The sequence below is a fragment of the Melanotaenia boesemani genome, chromosome 5, assembly GCF_017639745.1.
Source record: "Melanotaenia boesemani isolate fMelBoe1 chromosome 5, fMelBoe1.pri, whole genome shotgun sequence".
NCBI lineage: Eukaryota > Metazoa > Chordata > Actinopteri > Atheriniformes > Melanotaeniidae > Melanotaenia > Melanotaenia boesemani.
The window spans coordinates 25,571,316-25,591,980 of NC_055686.1; the positions used below are offsets into that span (position 1 = coordinate 25,571,316).

At 41.2% G+C, this 20,665-nt stretch overlaps 1 protein-coding gene and 1 long non-coding RNA gene across 2 annotated transcripts in view; both read right to left on the bottom strand.

Annotated features, from left to right (window-relative positions):
* LOC121639980 (titin-like) overlaps nucleotides 1–20,665 on the bottom strand; it is a 618,411-nt gene that overhangs the window by 505,315 nt on the left and 92,431 nt on the right. The gene's annotated exons all lie outside the window — the stretch shown is intronic.
* LOC121640076 lies at nucleotides 8,455–11,873 on the bottom strand. Its single transcript, XR_006010329.1, has 4 exons — nucleotides 10,791–11,873; nucleotides 10,282–10,509; nucleotides 9,578–9,704; nucleotides 8,455–9,466 (listed from the first exon to the last, which is right to left on the bottom strand). It is a non-coding gene; the product is annotated as an uncharacterized LOC121640076 (long non-coding RNA).

Below are 20,665 nucleotides of genomic sequence, written 5' to 3' on the forward strand. Positions count from 1 at the left end.
GCTAGAAGGAGAGCAGACTACACTGTGTGCACCTGTCCAAAAGTTCTGGAACAAGGTTTGTGAGGATTTATCAACATGGGTTAGATGTAACATTCCTCCATGTCCTAAACTTTGTTTACTGGGTGACCTAAGTGACATCAATATAGACACTAGCAAAGCACACATGGTCCTCACGGCCTTATGCATCGCAAAGAAAACTGTTTTTAGACTTCCAGTGCACTAAAATAATCTAAATTTTATCCAGTACAGAAATCTCCTGTTGGATCACATCAGTCTAGAAACTGCATCGGCATCCACTTCTTCAAACGTAAAGTTAATAAAGTGGTCAGTTGTACCTTTCTCACCAGTTTTAGGCTCCTAAACTTTTACACTCAACTGTTCACCTCTCATTCATCCCCCAATCACACGCACTGTATCCAACCAGCTCTCCATCCCTGTTACAGACCTCCATCTTTGTTACTGTCGACTTTTATTCCTTTTGTTGTGTCTCTGTTACATTCAGTAAATCTGTGTTTGTGTTTCTCTTTACTTCAATGAAGCAGCGTGGCTGCCTTTTTTATTTAATGTGAATATACGTTTTGACTTTAGCTCAAATCTAATCTTCCATCATTAAAGAATATCATGCAAACCATTTTATTCCGCTTACAAGTTTTCTATTCACCAATTTCTCATCATGCACCATTGTCTGATGAGTGTCTGAGGAGAATTGGAAAATGGTGCATATTTAACCACCTACACATAAACCACCAGACAAAAGAAATTGTGAAAAATTAGTCTGCAACACACCTGTAAACATTCAGGGACTTGACACTGATGTGGTAAAGGAGTACCACCGACTGGGTGTTCACCTCAACAATAAACTGGACTGACCCACCACAGATGCTCTATACAAGAAAGGCCAAACTCATCTCCACTAGCTGAGAAGGCCGAGGTCTTTTGGAGTTAGGAAGTCACTGCTGAAAACATACAACACTGTGCTAGCATCAGCATGTATTACTTTTGTCACGCCCTTATCTGATCAAGCCAATGCCTGTCCTGCCATTTTACTGCAATCACTCCCCTAATCATCCACACCTGTCCCTAATCCTCTCACTCTGCCCCATTCACTCCAGCTCTGCACTACAGTCAATCTCCTCTAATCACTCACACCTGTCTCCCATTGACTCACCAGTCCTTATGTTCCCCGGCACCACACTCACTTCTGGTCAGACCTTGATGCTCTTACCCTCATGGACCCATTTCTTCTCCTGTTCCCCTTCCTTGGATGTCGTACCAGCCCTTCCACTACCTGCCTAAGTATGACGATCCCTGTTTATTCCAAGTTCTAATAAAGTTATGTTACTTGTCTTCTGTCTCTGTGAGGTCCATGCATAACATCTGTGTGGTCTGCTGGGGTGGTGAATGTACAGAACAGGGCAGGAAAGAACTGAACAGAAGCTGATCAGAGGATCCAGGTCAGTCCTGAACTTTACTCTGAGCCCCACAGAGTAGGAAGTAGCACCACAGCAGCTCATTCACCCCCACAGAAAACAGTTAAAGTCGTTCAGCCTAACCACAGTTGTTATAAATATCTTGTGCTTTTGTCTGCTACCCACTGTGGTTTTCTCCATCTCAGAGCTCTATTTGTTATTTCCCTCTGCAACACCCACACATCATTCCTCTAGTGCATCAGTAGATCAGATCTATATATAGATAAAAACTCTCATATGGATGTATAAAGTGTCCAACCTGCCTGAAATTGGTTTCAAAATCTTTATCTCTACATTTGTCATGTTTAGTTCAATTCAATGTTTCCTTGTCTTGATGCTACAGTCTGCAGATGTTCTCACATTGTGGTGGGATTGTGGTTTAGACCCCAAACCGTTGACTGAATGTGTCACTGAGCTGAAGCTAAACATTTTTGTTTCATAAAGACAGCATTTAGAGCCAAAGTTAAAAACTCTGACAGGTGAAGTGAAGAACATTGAATTAACTAATAAAAGCTGTTTTTTATGTGTGTGTGTGTGTGTGTGTGTGTGTATGTGTGTGTGTGTGTGTGTGTGTGTGTGTGTGTGTGTGTGTGTGTGTGTGTGTGTGTGTGTGTGTGTGTGTGTGTGTCAAACTTTTTTAGGCTTCTAGGGCCTGAGAACAAACTGACAGGCCAACTTTCCAGTTCTTCACCACATACAAGGAGGTGTGAGTGCAAGAATGACCTCATGCATCACATTCAGTTCAGAGCTAGTGTGTTTATAGCAGATAAAATGTGTCCAACTGTGAAAGATGTGCTTCAGTTTTTTTCTTTGTTTTAGTGCAATGATTCTGAAGAGCTCATGAAGTGACTGAAGTATAATGCAATGTGCATTATGTGTTTTCAGTTAGTCAGTCAGGAGTAAATACAGTATGATGTGCAGAAAGCAGCCCGTTTCTCTTGAAACTTCTACTTCCCCATTTTAATCCTGCAGCACAGAAAGGAAACATGAGCTCAGTGTGAAAAAATGCTGCAGATAATCCAGTAGAGGCATGAACTGCTGAATTCTACTGTACAAACACGTTTAAAAAAAAAAAAAAAAAAAAAAGCTGTCATATCGTTAACTTATTTCAAACAGGTTTATCAAGACATAAAATGAACTATATTAATCCTTCATGAGGTGATCTACATTATAACAAAAGTACCAAACTTTATACCACTGATGTAATCATTGAAATTTGTGTTAACCTGTCCAGGGTGTACCCCACTTCTCACTCAATGGCTGCCGATAAACACCCCAGTCTTCTGAGATGGATGGATGAATGGATGGATGGATGGATGAATAGCTCCAACAAACATGCACAGAAAGAAGAAACAACAGTTAGCTGCTGCTCAGGCAGCTTCAGCTTAAGTAAAGTATAGAATCTGATCACATTTGAGACTTGGATCTACTAATCAATGGTTTTCAGTTGTGTCTGTGTTTGTAGTTAGTACAACTACATACATGATCTATATGAGCACATTAGGGGTGAACATGCTCGCTGTTTACTAAGTTATGTTAAATAAATAAATGGTAAATTGTTAAATAAAAGGTTTTGTTGTGTCAAACATTATTAGGCTTCTAGGGCCTGATAACAAACTAACAGGCCAACTTTCCAGTTCTTCACCACATACAAGGAGGTGTCAGTACAAGAATGACCTCATGCATCACATTCAGCTCAGAGCTAGTGTGTTTATAGCAGATAAAATCTGGCAAACTGTAAAAGATGTGTTAGTTTTTTTCTTTTTTGTTTTAGTGCAATGTTTCTGCTCATAAAGTGACTGAAGTACAATGCATTGTGCATTATGTGTTTTCACATGTTGCAGATAATCCAGAATTGTAAAAAACAGCTGTCATATCATTAATTTATTTCTAACAGGTTTATCAAGACATAAAATGAACTATATTAATCCTTCATGAGGTGAAGAAAATTTATACCACTGATGTAATCATTGAGATTTGTGTTGACCTGTCCAGGGTGTACCCCACTTCTCACCCAGTGGCTGCTAATGGAATTCTGAATTGAATTAAGCTGGTATAGAAGACGAACGGACGAACGGATGGACGAGGTGTATGTCCCCATGTTGTTCAAAACATACAAAATCTAAGGGCCTCAATCTTTTCAGTGTAGACTTTTATTACTCCAGATAAAGACAAACTAAGGAAGGTGTAGATACATTAATTTAAATGTTTTTAATACACTTTAACAGGAGAGATGTGGGAGGAGTCAGGATGTTCAGAGGGAAGTAGAGAGCAAAAAAGAACAGGAAAGAATAGATGGAGACAAGAGACAGGACATGAGAGAGAGGGAGTGGTTTGTGTGAAACACACATACTTTAGCAGAGAATATTGGTGTTGGTGTATTATATGTACCACAGTGAACTGATATCTAAATGATTTGATGACAAAATGATGTCATGTTGTTTATATCGACATAATGCCATCATTAATAAAGGAGTCATGTTTTGACTGTTGTATTGAACCTTTTGATGAGAGAAGAGAATAACCCTGTACTAGTCGTTTGTAATTTTATTTGAATGTTCATCTAGAACATTGACTGTTTATAAAAGATGGACGGAGCCTCCGTGACGTCAAACGTAGGTTTCTGAAGAGCTGAACTGAAGCTCATTGGGCGTTTCCCACCGTCGCCATTTTGGCAGCATCACGTGTGTCGTCATTCCTGGAAAATCCAAAAATGGGCAAAGAGGTGGAGCTGAGAGGGAGATTGTAAAGGTGGGTGTAGATGATTGCCACCTATCAAACTTTGAGGTGCCTGTAGCTAAGAGCTAACTGAGCCAACAGGAAAAGCTGGGAGTCGGCTCCCACTAGAGATGGGATTTATGGCTCTTTGAAGGGAGCCAGATCTTGAGGAGCTGTTCCTTCAAAGAGCTATTCAAAAGACTGGCTCGTTCTTACAATATCTTACAAAATTTCACAATATACAAGAATGACAAACAATCAAAATATGTACCTATATAAAATCTAATATACAGGATTAAAAAAAAATATAGGAAAAATATAGATAAAAAAGGATAAAGCTGTGGTGTCAGTGCAAATTCTTGTAAATGTTTTGGATAGAACTCAGCATTTGTTTCTGAATAATACTCTCTGTCCATAGATGCTTCACATGAATGGAGCGTGTTGGACATCAGACTTCTATGATGTCACAAATGTGATGAAGGCAGTGTGGAAAATTTGTATATTAAAAGAATGGCTCACAAATGAACAGCTGTGACTCAGTTCCCATTGTTCATTTAAAAGAGGCGTTCAAAAGAATCAATTTGTTCATGAACGTCACATCTCTAGCTCTCACTCGATGGGAGCCGCTCTTCTGTTTCACTACAAAGCATCGCCTCTCAGAGGCACCTCTGTTTCGCACATGGCACATCACTACTGCCTACTGCAAGCAAATCTTTTAGCGGTACTTAGTACCAGACTGTATCAGCTTACTTTCACCTCTCCGTGTTCATGACTTTTGACTTTCAGGACTCTTGGAGGTGCTGTGACCTTACATCTTTTGGCTTCTCCAACAAACAGTACACCGTTTCAGTTTGTGTTGGGTGTCGTGTCGCATCCAGGGTGACAGACTCTTGTGTGTTCCTGTGTCTCGCTGATTCTTCACCACTGTGAGTCTTGAATCGAGAGTTTTTTCGTCTTGGTACACTATAGACAGTATTTGCTCCCTTACTTTCCCAGGAGAACTGCTGCTCTATTGGGATGCTGATCTCTCTGGGTTGAGGCATTTCCACATTCTCATAGGAAGGCTCAGCTTCACTGGAAGATGATGTTGAGACTCTGGGATCGGATTGTGTTCCCATCTCTAACGGCCCACTGGGTCTTAACAGAGCAGCTGTTGTTGCCTATATATATGTTTTATTCTCATCTTCAGAACAAATATCATTTCAAACAAGATCAGCCATACTGACATCAAAACATAGCATTACATTCATGAAATGAAGAGAAATGATTAAATTATGTTGTATAGCTTACTATAACTGATGTTTGCGAAGAGCAGAAAAGAGTTTTATGGCTAAGAAAGAACAGACCAACATGCAGCCCAATCCTGAAAGGATATAGATCACTGTTCCATGGTGTTGTTGTGGTTCCTCTTTGGGTTCAAGGTCGGATTTAATGAAACCTGCAAAAACATAAAAAGATTATAAACAGACATAAGAAAATTGATACAGCAAACCAAAACTTTATGTAATATTTAAATCAATGTTTCACAATCCTGGTCCTCAGAGATCCCTACCCTGCATATTTTTTAAGTTTCCATACATTAACAGACCTCAACCACATGAATGTCTCGTTAGGAAAGACCTTAATGAGCAGTTTGATTAATCTGAATCAGGTGTGCTGGAGTTGGAAACCTCCAAAACATGCAGGACAGGTGTCCCCATAGACCAGGATGTAAAAAGACTGAATTAGATAATAAGGAATTTTTCTTCTTCCTGCTCTCAACCAAGGCAGACGCTTCTCTTTTCCCTCCCTCTCCCACTCTGCCCTGCTACTGTCCTGTCATCTCTGAGCCTCTCTCTGCAGGTGTAGGGGAGCCTGCTTGTCCTGGCAGAACGTTTTCGGCTGGATATGTGATGGATTCCTGGGGAGTGTGGAAAGTCATGTGTCTGTCGATCCTTTCTGTTGAGGACGCTGAAGACATCTATACATTCGGATTCATGATAACTGGGTTTCTGCTGTTTGGAGCGGGCGGTTTCCTGGTATATTGCAAAATTCGGACACTGTTGGCGGTCACTGGCAAGCTGCCGGATTTCTGTGCTGGTGTGTGCCGAGCTATGAACAATCAGACTTTGGCGTTGCAGGAGCTAAATAATAAAGTGGAGGCTATTCAAGCTCTGGATGACAAACTGGTTGTGATTTCTGAGCTTGTACGTAAGGTGGTCACCAACCTGGAGAAGTTGTTGGCTCGGCTGGATGGAAATTGACCCACAATTCGGATGATTGGAGTCACCAGTGGGACCACTGATAGACTCAAGGCAGACGAAACAGCTCTGGCCTGAACCAAAACAAATGCTGTTATCAAATTTGGCTCCCTGTACTGGCCTTGGATGGCTGGTTGAAAGTGTAACCTGTTAGAAAAAAGAACAAGAACCTGTTACTTACCTCAGTAGAAGAAAAATATTTTATAAGGGTTATAAATATTTTGTTTTCCTATTTTTTTTTTCATTGAACATAGTCTAATTCATTTACTAATGGTTGTATTTATTTCATCTTATATTTATTTTTTTTATATTTATTAATTTAATCCCAGAGGTCTACTCTGTCCGCTTAACAATGTTTCTGTGAGAGGAAAGAAATCCCATTCGCTCATGGAAGTGTAGTTGAACTTCTATTGGAGAGACCGGCTCATGTCCCACCCCTTGCTGCGGGTTAGAGAGACGCGCAGACACACGCGTGCAGAGCACTGAGCTGTGGAGCACGAGAACAGAGACAGAAGTTGGAATTGGAAAAGTCCGGAAATACTTGCTATTGTGCATTCTGAGGAACTGTGGAGGAAAGGGAACTGTTTTGGGCCGATACCTGAGCGTCTGGAGGACCACGGAGGAGCGACCCTGGGAACCTTACCTGTTTCAATTATTTTCTTTCCCGGTGAGTGCCGTGAAGTGCGGGTGATTAGTGAGTAGCTCCGCGAGTTAGCATCCTCGTGGTGTGCTAGCCACCGAGCGAGACCTGAGCTCACATGTTGCCGTTACTTTGTTATGGAAAAAAAAAAGAGAAAACCGCGCAACTGTGTGCATTTGTGTGTGTGGAAAAAAAAAACTTAATTCTTCTGTGTACAATGGTGCCATTACACACAGGCCCAGGATATTTCAAGATTGTTATTTTACCTGCTCTAATCCATCGTGGGTATTTATTGTTTAATTGTGAGTGGTTTAACAATCATTTTTACATGTGGATGTTGTTCAGTTATTTTGTTTTCACTAAGAGAAAAGCAGTGAAGACACTTCATATGCTGACACTGTAATGCAGCGGTTATCTTGCAATAAGTTGACAGTGAAAGTTACATTACAAATTGAAATTGATTATAATTGGATGATATAAACTGTACAATAAAAGAAAAGAGAAGCTAATAGATTTAACTAAGCCCTGTTGTGCTATACAGGCTGGGTTTTTTGGAAAACCCTGGATTCTGGATGCTCTCCCAAATGGGAGATGGCGAGCCACCCATGTGAACATCTGGATTGGACTGAAGAGGACCCTCTTTCCCTCCTTGTCGTCGTCCTGTCAGTGTGGTAGGACTGAGAAAGACTCAGAGTGAATAAAGGGGACAACTTTATTTCTTTTTTTTTCTCCTTGGGAAAACAAGAGACATTTTATTTTTTTTTTGAAGGGTGCACCCGATTTACAAGAGACACTTTAAATAGGAAAACTGAAGGCCGGCCATATTTGTAAAACTGTTTATTATTCATGTGTTAATACAAGTGACATCTTTGAAACTTACCTCTGCGTTTGCTCTTACTCAATCGGTGTCGATTCTTATTCTTCACTCCCTCTTACAAGCCTAGAGTGTTCTGGCCTAGTGTTACTTACCTGTCACGTGGGTTACACTGTAAAAACTTGGCGAGCCAGCCAGGAGCTGGAGAGATTTAATTAATATATTTCCACTCATAAGCAGGTTAGATCGACACCTTTTGAGTAATTGAGTGTTTTTGGAGAAAAAATTCACCTTCAGGTATTTTGGTTGTGTTCATACAATTATTTTCAAGTTCATTGACTTCAATTTTTTTTTCCTTGAAAAAAAAAAAAAAATCAAACAAAACAAGATGGATATCATTGTGAAAGAGGGTGTGAAAGTCCCAAATGCTGTTTTAGTCAGTGGATTAACCAGTACTGAGGTTGACAATGAGATCTTTGACTTTCTGAAGCAATATGGGTCTGTCTCTAGAATAATCGAAGTACCTACCACAGATCCTGTTACCCAGGCAATTGTGGAGTTTTGAAATGGCAGTGCTATAGAAGACCTCGAAACCACTGGCTTACCTTACCGAAGACCATGTGTTACCGAACCTGAGGTTATCCACCATGTGCAGAGTCTTGCTAGCATTTATGCTTGTGATGTGGGTACCAGTGTGACAGAGACTTACCTCTCTGGGCTGAAAGACTTGGCTAAAACGAGCGGCAAGGATTTTGGAGATATCCTCCGTAAGGAGCTGGCTAGGATCAGTGAATCCATCAGAACTGAAACCCCCGCTGAGACCGGTGGAAATCCTGAAGGAACTGATCCGCCCCTTACACAAAGTGATATCCAAGCTACTGCCCCTAGCTTTATCAGCGCCCCCACCGAGATGAGTCAAACTTCCTACAGACCCCAGATTGACATTGAAGTAAAAGATCTTCCCTCTCCAAGAAGGGAAAGAGCTAGCCCTTATCACTTACCTTCAGATCAACTCAGCACACCAGAAGTGCAACGTGTTGTGGTTGAACACATTGTCAGGAGCAGTGAAATTTCATCCCACCTTCATTCTCCTTGTAAACTTAAACAGTTTTCAGGGCGACTTCCTCGGCCAACCTTCGAGGTCGACTACGACACCTGGCGTAACAGTGTAGAGTTCTGCTTGAATGATCCGTCAGTTCCTGACTCCCAAGTGGTAAGGAAAATTGTTGAAAGTCTTTCACCTCCAGCAGCAAACATAATCAAGTCATTAGGGCCCAAAACCTCACCAAAAGAGTACTTGACCTTACTTGATTCTGCTTATGCCACAGTCGAAGATGGGGATGAACTTTTTGCACGATTCTTGAACAATAATCAAAATGCTGGGGAGAAAGCATCAGATTACCTGCAGCAACTTCATACAGCCTTAAGCTATGTGGTCACGAAAGGAGGAATTTCTGCTCATGATGCTGACAAGCAACTTCTAAAGCAATTCTGCCGTGGGTGTTGGGACAGTCTCCTCATCACCAGTCTCCAGCTTGAGCAGCTCAAGACAAAGCCACCGTCGTTTGCAGAGCTTCTTCTCTTACTGCGAACGGAAGAAGAAAAACAGGCTAACAAAGCGAGTAGAATGAAACAGCACCTTGGTTTTGCCAAGCCTAAAGCCATGTCCAATGTGCAGGCTGCACATGTAACCTACACCGAGGATATTGGAGCGCCACAGAAAGCAGAACAAGCTTTTTTGGCTATGACCAAAGACATCCAGAAGCAGATCGCTGAACTTCAGGTTCAGGTTGCAAAACTCAGCGCATGCAGTCCAGAGAATCCTGAAAAAAAGAAAACCACAGCAAGTATGAAACAGAAACAAAAGGCAAAAAATACCCAGCCGGAAGGACAGCTTCAGCAAATGACAGCCATGGTGAGACCAAAGCCATGGTATTGTTTTAAATGTGGTGAGGATGGCCATATTGCATCCACGTGCAACAACATGCCTAATCCCACCCTTGTACAGGCCAAAAAAGCTGAGTTAAAGGAGAAACAGCGTGCTTGGGGAGCCAAGAATGGCTCACCTACCATGCCTGGGTTAAACTAGAACCGGTTTCCATTGAGGGGAAAATGGAAGCCAAGCAACCACAAAGTCCCCCATCTACAAGCGAACCAAACCCTGCAATTTACTCCCACCGAATCACACAAGAAAGAAAATTGCCAAAACATCTTGTAGGAAGCAAATGTACAGCCAGTATAAATGTAGCTGGAGTGGACTGCAGTTGTTTGCTCGATACTGGGTCACAGGTCACCACAGTGGCTGAGTCCTTTTATCAGACCCACCTGTCTGATCGTCCTATCAAACCCATCAGCAACATCCTTGAAGTTGAAGGAGCAAATGGCCAACCTGTTCCTTACCTGGGATATGTGGAGGTTGACCTCAAGTTCCCGAAAGCCCTTCTTGAGACTGAGCCAGAAATTTCAACCTTGGCTTTAATTGTTCCTGATCTTCGGTCAAATAGTGGTGTTCCATTATTAATTGGCACCAACACTTTAGACCCTCTCTTTGATGAGTGTTGTGATGACTCCTCATTTTCCCATAGCTCACCTTGCCATGGTTACAATCAGGTTCTTCGTACCCTGCAACTGAGGAGAAAACAGGCAACGAGTGGAAAGCTTGGTTTTGTGAAGCTAAGAGGGAGAGAACAGAAAGTCCTCCCCGCAAAACAAAAAGTGCTGCTTGAAGGCTATATGTGTGTCAGTTCAGTCAACACAGAGAAATATGGCCTGTTAGAGCAACCATCCAGATCCAACCTGCCAGGTGGTGTGTTTGTGGAATCTTGTCTCATTTCCTTACCAGAGCGTGGCTCCGACAAGCTGCCTGTTCTCCTTAGAAATCAAACCGAACGTGACATAATTTTACCTACCAACTGCATTATCGCAGATCTGACTGTTGTAGATGCTGTCATCGAGAATCATCATGTGGTTGATAAGGAGCTTCAGAAGCATGTTGTTGAGTGCTCTTCTCACCAGGCGGAGGCAAATCTTCCAGAGAAAAGCTTTGATTTTGGTCCTTCTCTTCCTGAGGAGTGGAAAGCAAGAATTACAACAAAGCTCAATAGCTTTTCTCATGTCTTTGCCCAACATGATCTTGACTTCGGTCATGCAACCAAAACCCAACACCACATCAAGCTAAAGGATGAGACCCCAATCAAACAGAGACCTCGCCCAATTCATCCTCGAGATTATGAAGCAGTCAAAAAACACCTTCAAACCCTTTTTGATGCTGGTATAATTCGAGAATCAGAGTCCCCATTCTCATCACCCATCGTGGTGGTGAGGAAGAAAAATGGCGATGTCCGCTTATGTGTGGACTACAGAAAATTAAACCTGCAAACAATAAAAGACTCCTATGCATTACCAAACCTGGAGGAGTCATTTTCCGCTCTCGCTGGATCAAAGTGGTTTTCCGTGATGGACCTGAAATCTGGGTACTATCAAATCGAGATGAATGAAAGTGACAAGCATAAAACTGCCTTTGTATGCCCCTTTGGATTCTGGGAGTTCAATCGAATGCCCCAGGGAATCACAAATGCTCCGAGCACATTCCAACGGCTCATGGAGAAATGCATGAGTGACATCCATTTAAAGGAGGTCCTTGTTTTTCTAGATGATCTCATAGTGTTTTCAGACACTCTTGAAGAACATGAGACAAGGCTCATCCATGTACTCAACCGTCTCAGTGAATATGGCTTGAAACTTTCACCCGATAAGTGCAAGTTCTTTCAGACTTCAGTGCGTTACTTGGGCCACATTGTTTCCAGCGATGGAGTGAAAACTGACCCTGAAAAGGTTCAAGCCTTGAAAACCTGGCCAAGACCACAGAACTTAAAGGAGCTCCAATCCTTCTTAGGCTTCTCCGGTTACTATCGGAGATTTGTCAAGGATTACTCAAGGATTGTGAAGCCCTTGACCAACCTTACAACTGGATATCCTCCACGGCGGAAGGGAACCAAGGTTAGTCTAAGTGATTGGAAGTACTACAGTCCAAAAGAGCCCTTCGGTGAACGCTGGGATACTGAGTGTCAACAGGCTTTTGAGACAATCATACACAAGCTAACATCATCCCCAGTCCTTGGTTATGCAGATCCTAAGCTTCCTTATGTGCTCCATACGGACGCCAGCACAACAGGATTGGGAGCTGCTTTATATCAAGAGCAGGAGGGGAACTTGCGTGTGATTGCTTATGCGAGTAGAGGACTCTCCTGCAGTGAAGCCAGAGATCCGGCGCACAAACTCGAATTTTTGGCCCTTAAATGGGCCATCACAGAGAAGTTTCATGACTATCTGTACGGAAACTCCTTTACTGTCATCACAGACAATAACCCCTTGACATACCTACTTACCACAGCCAAGCTTGACGCTGCAAGCTACCGTTGGTTAGCCGCACTATCAACCTTTACTTTTAACATCAAGTATCGAGCTGGTAAGCAGAACGCGGATGCGGATGGGTTGTCAAGGAGACACCATGGTGCCTTGGAAAATGATGCTGCATCGCAGGAAGAGAGCCAAAGGATTGACAGATTCACTTCCCAGCTATTAACATCCATAGGCAAGTTTGAACATGTAGCCCCAGAGATAGTTGTAGCTACCTGTCAAAGACATACTGTGAGGCAGGCTCAAGAGCTCTCACCTTCCTATGGTTATGTTGAATCTCTTGCCATTCAAGCAGATGCAATCCCTGCTGTCTTTGAGGAAGATGAATCACATGATGGGGCCACTACAGTACCTAAGTACACTGAATCTGACCTCAGAGAACTTCAAAGACAAGATCCTGTCCTTGACAGAGTTATCAAGCTGGTGGAGTCCAAAAACTTACCTGCAGACCACACCGCAGACTCTCCTGAGGAACGGTTGATCCTAAAGGAATGGAAGAGGCTTCAGTCGAAGTCAGGAATTTTGTACCGGACACGGGAGAGTGAGGGACAAACTCTTTTTCAGCTAGTACTCCCTGTCTCCCTAAGGCCCATCGTGCTCAGGAATCTCCATGATGAAATGGGGCACTTAGGGATTGAGCGCACTCTTGAACTTACCAGAGCACGATTCTACTGGCCAAAGATGGCCGCAGAGGTAGAGAAGAAGGTGAAAACATGTGAGCGGTGTGTTCGGAGAAAGACCCAGCCAGACAGGGCTGCCCCGCTTGTTAATATCCAAACTAATAGACCAATGGAGCTGGTTTGTATGGATTTTCTTTCATTAGAACCAGACAGCCACAACACTAAGGACATCCTAGTCATTACGGACCACTTCACTAAATATGCTGTAGCCATCCCCACCAAAGACCAAAAAGCTAGTACCGTTGCAAAAACCTTGTGGGAACACTTCTTGGTTCATTATGGGTTTCCTGAACGCTTGCACAGCGATCAAGGTAGAGACTTTGAGTCTCACACCATCAAGGAGCTATGTGCATTAGCTGGTATCCGTAAGGTGAGAACAAGCCCTTACCACCCCAGGGGTAACCCTGTCGAAAGGTATAACCGAACACTCCTCAGCATGTTAGGGACCCTTCAAGACAAAGAGAAGACTCAGTGGCGAAACCATGTCAAACCTCTCACTCATGCTTACAATTGCACGAGGAATGATGTCACCGGGTTCTCGCCATATGAGTTGATGTTTGGTAGACAACCGAGGCTGCCCTTAGACTTAGCCTTCGGGTTACCAGTCAAAGGAATAGAGCCCAGTTCACACTCTCAGTATGTAAGGAACCTGAAATCTCACCTGGAAGAAAGTTATCAGGTCGCCATTGAAAACTCTCGCAAGGTTGCAGGAAAAAACAAGAGGCGATTTGATAGAGTTGTCAGAGAGTCTACATTGGATGTTGGGGATCGAGTCCTCGTCCGAAACCTTCGTCTCCGCAACAAACATAAACTGGCAGACCGCTGGGAGTCCACGGTCTATGTGGTCACCAAGCGAATGGGGGACTTACCTGTCTACTCTGTGAAGCCAGAAAGGGAGGAAGGCCCACTGCGGACGCTACATAGGGACCTTTTACTGCCTTGTGGGTTCCTTCCTGAAACTGAGAGAGAGGAACAAAACCTGAAGAGCGTTCCAAAGAGACCTCGAACAAGGCAGCAAAGTGCCATTCAACAAGATGAAGAGCCCTTTGATACAGATTGTGACGCATGTGATGACTGGTATGCAACTGCTACTTTACCGACCGTTCAAGACAGGAGGTTTGTCAAGGTGTATGAAATGCCAAAAAACAGTGTAGCACCGGTACCTGTCCCAAGTAATCAGGATCAAGACCCAGCAAAACGTCAGCCCTACCATGTCAGTATAGCTGAAAGGGAAACTGAAAACTCACCTGACGAGGAAACTGGAAACTCACCTGAAACTGGAACAGGAAACTCACCTGGAATGGAGACTCAGAACATATCTGAAAGGGAAAATCAAAATCTACTTGAGGTGGAAGCTTATAATTCACCTGGAGACTTGCATGATACAGCCTCAGAAGGAAGTCTTACAGAACCAAAAGTGAAAGACCATGCAGAGATACCAACCCAAGAAAAGACAGACACACAAACTGAAACAGACACTCATCTTAGGAGATCACTCAGACAGCGTGGGCCAGCACGTAGGTTTCACTATCCTGAGTTGGGTAACCCCCTAGTTTCTGTTGTTACCTCCTTATTTCAAGGGTTGAGCACCGCCCTCACCAATTCCCTAAATGATAATTCTAGTAGGGATTGGTTAACAAACATTCCCATAGAGCTAAAACAGACAGCGGTTACCCAGCAGCCCTGTAAGCATGCAGCGGGACGTGCATACATTTTAAAGGGGGAGAGTGTAACCTGTTAGAAAAAAGAACAAGAACCTGTTACTTACCTCAGTAGAAGAAAAATATTTTATAAGGGTTATAAATATTTTGTTTTCCTATTTTTTTTTTCATTGAACATAGTCTAATTCATTTACTAATGGTTGTATTTATTTCATCTTATATTTATTTTTTTTATATTTATTAATTTAATCCCAGAGGTCTACTCTGTCCGCTTAACAATGTTTCTGTGAGAGGAAAGAAATCCCATTCGCTCATGGAAGTGTAGTTGAACTTCTATTGGAGAGACCGGCTCATGTCCCACCCCTTGCTGCGGGTTAGAGAGACGCGCAGACACACGCGTGCAGAGCACTGAGCTGTGGAGCACGAGAACAGAGACAGAAGTTGGAATTGGAAAAGTCCGGAAATACTTGCTATTGTGCATTCTGAGGAACTGTGGAGGAAAGGGAACTGTTTTGGGCCGATACCTGAGCGTCTGGAGGACCACGGAGGAGCGACCCTGGGAACCTTACCTGTTTCAATTATTTTCTTTCCCGGTGAGTGCCGTGAAGTGCGGGTGATTAGTGAGTAGCTCCGCGAGTTAGCATCCTCGTGGTGTGCTAGCCACCGAGCGAGACCTGAGCTCACATGTTGCCGTTACTTTGTTATGGAAAAAAAAAAAGAGAAAACCGCGCAACTGTGTGCATTTGTGTGTGTGGAAAAAAAAACTTAATTCTTCTGTGTACAATGGTGCCATTACACACAGGCCCAGGATATTTCAAGATTGTTATTTTACCTGCTCTAATCCATCGTGGGTATTTATTGTTTAATTGTGAGTGGTTTAACAATCATTTTTACATGTGGATGTTGTTCAGTTATTTTGTTTTCACTAAGAGAAAAGCAGTGAAGACACTTCATATGCTGACACTGTAATGCAGCGGTTATCTTGCAATAAGTTGACAGTGAAAGTTACATTACAAATTGAAATTGATTATAATTGGATGATATAAACTGTACAATAAAAGAAAAGAGAAGCTAATAGATTTAACTAAGCCCTGTTGTGCTATACAGGCTGGGTTTTTTGGAAACCCTGGATTCTGGATGCTCTCCCAAATGGGAGATGGCGAGCCACCCATGTGAACATCTGGATTGGACTGAAGAGGACCCTCTTTCCCTCCTTGTCGTCGTCCTGTCAGTGTGGTAGGACTGAGAAAGACTCAGAGTGAATAAAGGGGACAACTTTATTTCTTTTTTTTTCTCCTTGGGAAAACAAGAGACATTTTATTTTTTTTTTGAAGGGTGCACCCGATTTACAAGAGACACTTTAAATAGGAAAACTGAAGGCCGGCCATATTTGTAAAACTGTTTATTATTCATGTGTTAATACAAGTGACATCTTTGAAACTTACCTCTGCGTTTGCTCTTACTCAATCGGTGTCGATTCTTATTCTTCACTCCCTCTTACAAGCCTAGAGTGTTCTGGCCTAGTGTTACTTACCTGTCACGTGGGTTACAAAAGCTCTCTGGAATGCTTTGTTGACGGATGCTCAGTCCCCCCACCCTATTAACGGGTGATGGACTTTAACCTGGATCAGCTCCCAAGGATGCCCACTATCATCAGGCGGCAGAGACTGTGATGGAGAACTGGGGCAAAGTTCATATGCTCACTTCTACGCACTCACACGCACCACACTCAAGTACACCACTACAGATATACCTCCCTGTGATTCACTGCCTGGGCTGTCCTTCACCCCCCTCCCTCCACTCCCGGGCGGTGGGTTGATTGGACGCGCTCAGCTGTGTCTGCACTTGCTGCGATGGGAGACGGGAGACCCCCCCCCCCCCCCCCCCCCCCCCCCATGTTTCTGATGTTGTGAATGTCTGAGTTATGTTCATTATGTACTGAGGAGTGTTTTTTTGTATCTCAATAATGGGCCCTTAGGCCCAGTGTGGAGATGCCTTTTTTATCCTCTCTCCAGCTTCATCTTACTCCCCTAATGTTACCTTTCACCTATATCTAAGACAAAGGATCACTGTAGAAACGGCTGCTGCCTCAGTATGCCTGATCCTGTTTGTGTTATATGTTGTTATTGTCTAGTCTTGGAAGGGTTGTACTGGAAACACAAATTTCCCTGAGGAATTCCAAAGGGATTAATAAAGTATTCTGATTCTGATTCTGAAATAATCATGATAAAATAAAAATTAACGTGAAGTTGAACTTCAGCACACAAATGCATGAATAATAAACCAACAGTTTATTCAAATTTCCAAGGAACTGATGAAACTTACAAGCTGTCTCCATCCTCTCTGTGATGTTAGTTGTGCTAACATGGTTGTTGCCACTGCAGACAACAGTTCTGTTCTCAGTGAAAACGGTGATGTTGAAATTGTGGAATGACTTCTGAGGTGGTCTGCAGCCGTCTTCATCACAGACGGACCACAGCAAGTTGTCCTGGATGGAGCAGTTTACTGTGACGCTGCAGGATCCCTCAGTCAGGTTGGAGTGGTGCTCTGACGTCATCGTCATCACTGGTCTGGGAACCATGTCTGCAACAGCCAAACAATCAGATACAATCATGATATAATGGCGCCCTCCTCTGGCTGCCAGCTGTAAACACAAGACAGTCATCAGACGTTCAGATGTGTGTTTTATGTTTTATTTAAGATATGTGAGGAAATGAGGGTTTACTACTTTTAAAGTTGCAGTGTAAAAAATCATCCTTTTGTAATGTTTTGTAAAGACAGCAAAGATTTATTTGCACTTTCTACCAGGTCAATACTCAGTACAGACATATAAATAGAGAAGATCAATGTATAGTACAGGCTAAAAACAAAGTACTGCAAAAGGACCCACGTTGGATGAAAACCTAATATGTCTCAGATACTGAATTATAATCACTTTATAGATACTGGTGTCGTTGTCAGTCAACATTTTTATACAAAGTGAAAAGTTTTTTGCGACCAGGCCTTGTTTTCTCTTTATAGCTGGAATTGATGCCTCTCTCAGTATAAATAACTTTACCAGAGAATTCCCATTTACCACCAAAATTTGGATGATTTTTACTGACATTCAGACACAAAGTTGTTTCTGAGAACATAATATGTGGCTTTTGGATGTTCTATAATCACTTTTTGTCAGTTTATTTTCGCTTTTTTTAGAGAGTTGAGCAGGATAGGACAGATATTCACTACAGTTTTACTCATTTTTTTTATTTAGTTAATGGTCAAAAATGAATAAATGTACAGATTTCATTTATCATAAAATAACTCATGTGAAAAATATTCATCACTAAAATGGTGTTACAGTAATTTTTGTATTTTTTGTAATGAAAATTAAATTAAAGCACATTAACTAGTTCAGACATCCTATATGTAAAAATGAAAGAATGTCATAATTGATCTTATCTGTAAAAGTCCAGCAGCTCAGAAAAGAAACATTTTTTGGACGCTCATCGTTATAATCTTAACAAGTGTGGAATAGGAACGCATGGCGTGTTAACTAGTGCAGCAAACCATGAATCTACCCAGAACAACACCACCAGGTGCCAAACTCAGGAAACGAAAGAGAATAGAAAAAAATAGAAAAGAGTTCCAGCATTAGAGAACCAATAAATAATTTATCTGAATGCAGTCGACAATCTAGTGTTGCTTCTTTCAACCATGATGCCTAACGTCCCACAAAATGTGAGATAGCAGTAAGTTATTTTGTGTTAATGCATGCCATAGGGAAGTAGGGCTGGTTTGTGTATCTTTGAGATCTCACGCTGCAATTATGAAGTAATAAAGTAACTGGCTAAAATTCTGTTTGATTTTACTTATTTTATTTGGTGTTGCCTTCAACCATTACTAACAAATAATGTAAACTAATAACTGCAGTTTCTCCCTGTGTGTCAATAACACCCAGACGGTTACTTAATACAAGCACCAGAATAAGAAAACTGGAACCACAAAATGTGTAACTGCAGCTTTTTCTAAGTGAATAGATAAATATTAATGCACCATCAAGTTGATGAGCAAATGTTATCTTATTATTACCATTGTATTAAAAACCTGTTACTAATCATAAAGCAGCATTCTGAGAAGCTTGTATATTTGTCTTCTTACGTAAATTACATTTCCTATAAGAGAGGGAAGTTAATGATATGCCAGCCATTTATGTTTTAGTTGGCAAGCTTCAAGTTCTCTGTGAATGGTTTTTATCTTAAAAATGTCATCAAATAATTTCACATTTTCTTTTTTTTTTATTTTTAAACTTGTCCCGTCCAACATTGTAGCAACAGAATGTTTACAAATTACCAAGAGTCTGGAACGAGTAAAAGTATATAAGGTTTATTTACAGGAGAAATTTTGAATACAGAATAACTTGCAAGTAATGAGAGTGGTCGTCACGACTCGCATGAAGTCAGGAGAGACTCTGGGGAGGCAAGAGGAAAAACAATAGTTCTACATTTCTGTAGAAAGAATCCTCCTTCCTGAAGACCTTGGGTGGACACACAACTCCAAGAGCTGGCGTCAAAACAACCTCACATAGTTGTGTCTCCACCAGAACCAGTCTGACTAAGGGTCTGAGGAAGGAGCAGATAAAGGTCATCTTACCCTCGTAGTGAACTTTTAACAGAGCATTTACATAGAATGGATGTTTTTTAAATTTATTTTTCATTATATGAGAGATAAACTGAAATAAAAAAATAACACAAATAATAATAGAAACAGAAAAGAATGAATATAAACATGTATGTGGGGTATTTCTTTAATCAAGGGCATACTTGTTTGCTTTGACAGCAATCAATGACTGTTCATTCATCACAAGAGTTCTCTGCAACCCTTAAATATACAACTCCACATATACGCCACAAACAATGTCCAAACAATCTGATTTGTGTTCACCAACCATCACATACTGTTGCCTTTTAGTTAAATAGCTCTGAATCCATTTCAGCACAACCCCTCGTATCCCATACCGCTCCAATTTATTAATGAAAATACCATGGACAAAATAACCCTGCTGCTAATAGTTTCTGATCTATACAGTTAGTATTTTCCTCTATTAAATGCATTATCGCCAAAGATGTTGATCTGTTGTTTCTAAATTGAGTCTGATAAGATATTATGTTTGTTATTAAATCTATCCAGTCTTTTTATAAATAACTTTTCCAGGATTTTAGAAAACTGTGAAAGCAATGAAACAAGCCTGTAATTTGTAAATTGGTGTTTGTCTCCTGTTTTGAACAATGGTATAACTTTTACTATTTTCATTTTACTTGGAAATGTTCCTGTTTGAAATGATGAATTACAGATATGTGTTAATGGTTTAGAAATTCCCAGAATAACCTTTTTGAGTATTACCATGTCAGTTTTATTCCAGTCTGTTGATGTCTTATTTTTGCATTAACTTACTGTATTATCTCATTTTCTCCAGCTTTACATATAAACAATGAGCTAATGTTTCTTGTTATTGTTTCTTCATCATCATCTTCAGGCACCATTTTCATTCTTTTCTCTTGCCAGTTTTGGTCCAACGTTAACAACAAACTCACTGAAGCTATTGGTTTCATCATTTATGTTGGTAATTTTTTGCCATTATCAATAAAATAATTGGATGATGATATTTTTATTTAGACCCATAGTTTATAATACCATTTAATATTTTCAAAATCTTTTTATTATTGTTTCTATTTTCCACTAATACTTTACAATAATAATTTTCTTACATGTTTTCATTATGGTAGTTAATTTATTTTTATACTTCTTGTATTTTACTTTTGCTTTCATTGTTCTACATTGTAAACAATTTCTGTAAAAGCTAATTTTCTTCTTGATGGCATTTTTTTATCCTTTTGTAATCCATGGGCAATGATTATTTTTATATTTACTTCTATATTGTTTTATGTTTATCATTTAAAAATTTGAAAATTCTTAAGAATTTGTCATATGTTCTGTCAACATCTGCTTCTTCCAACATAGTTTCCAGTTACATGTTAAGAGCTC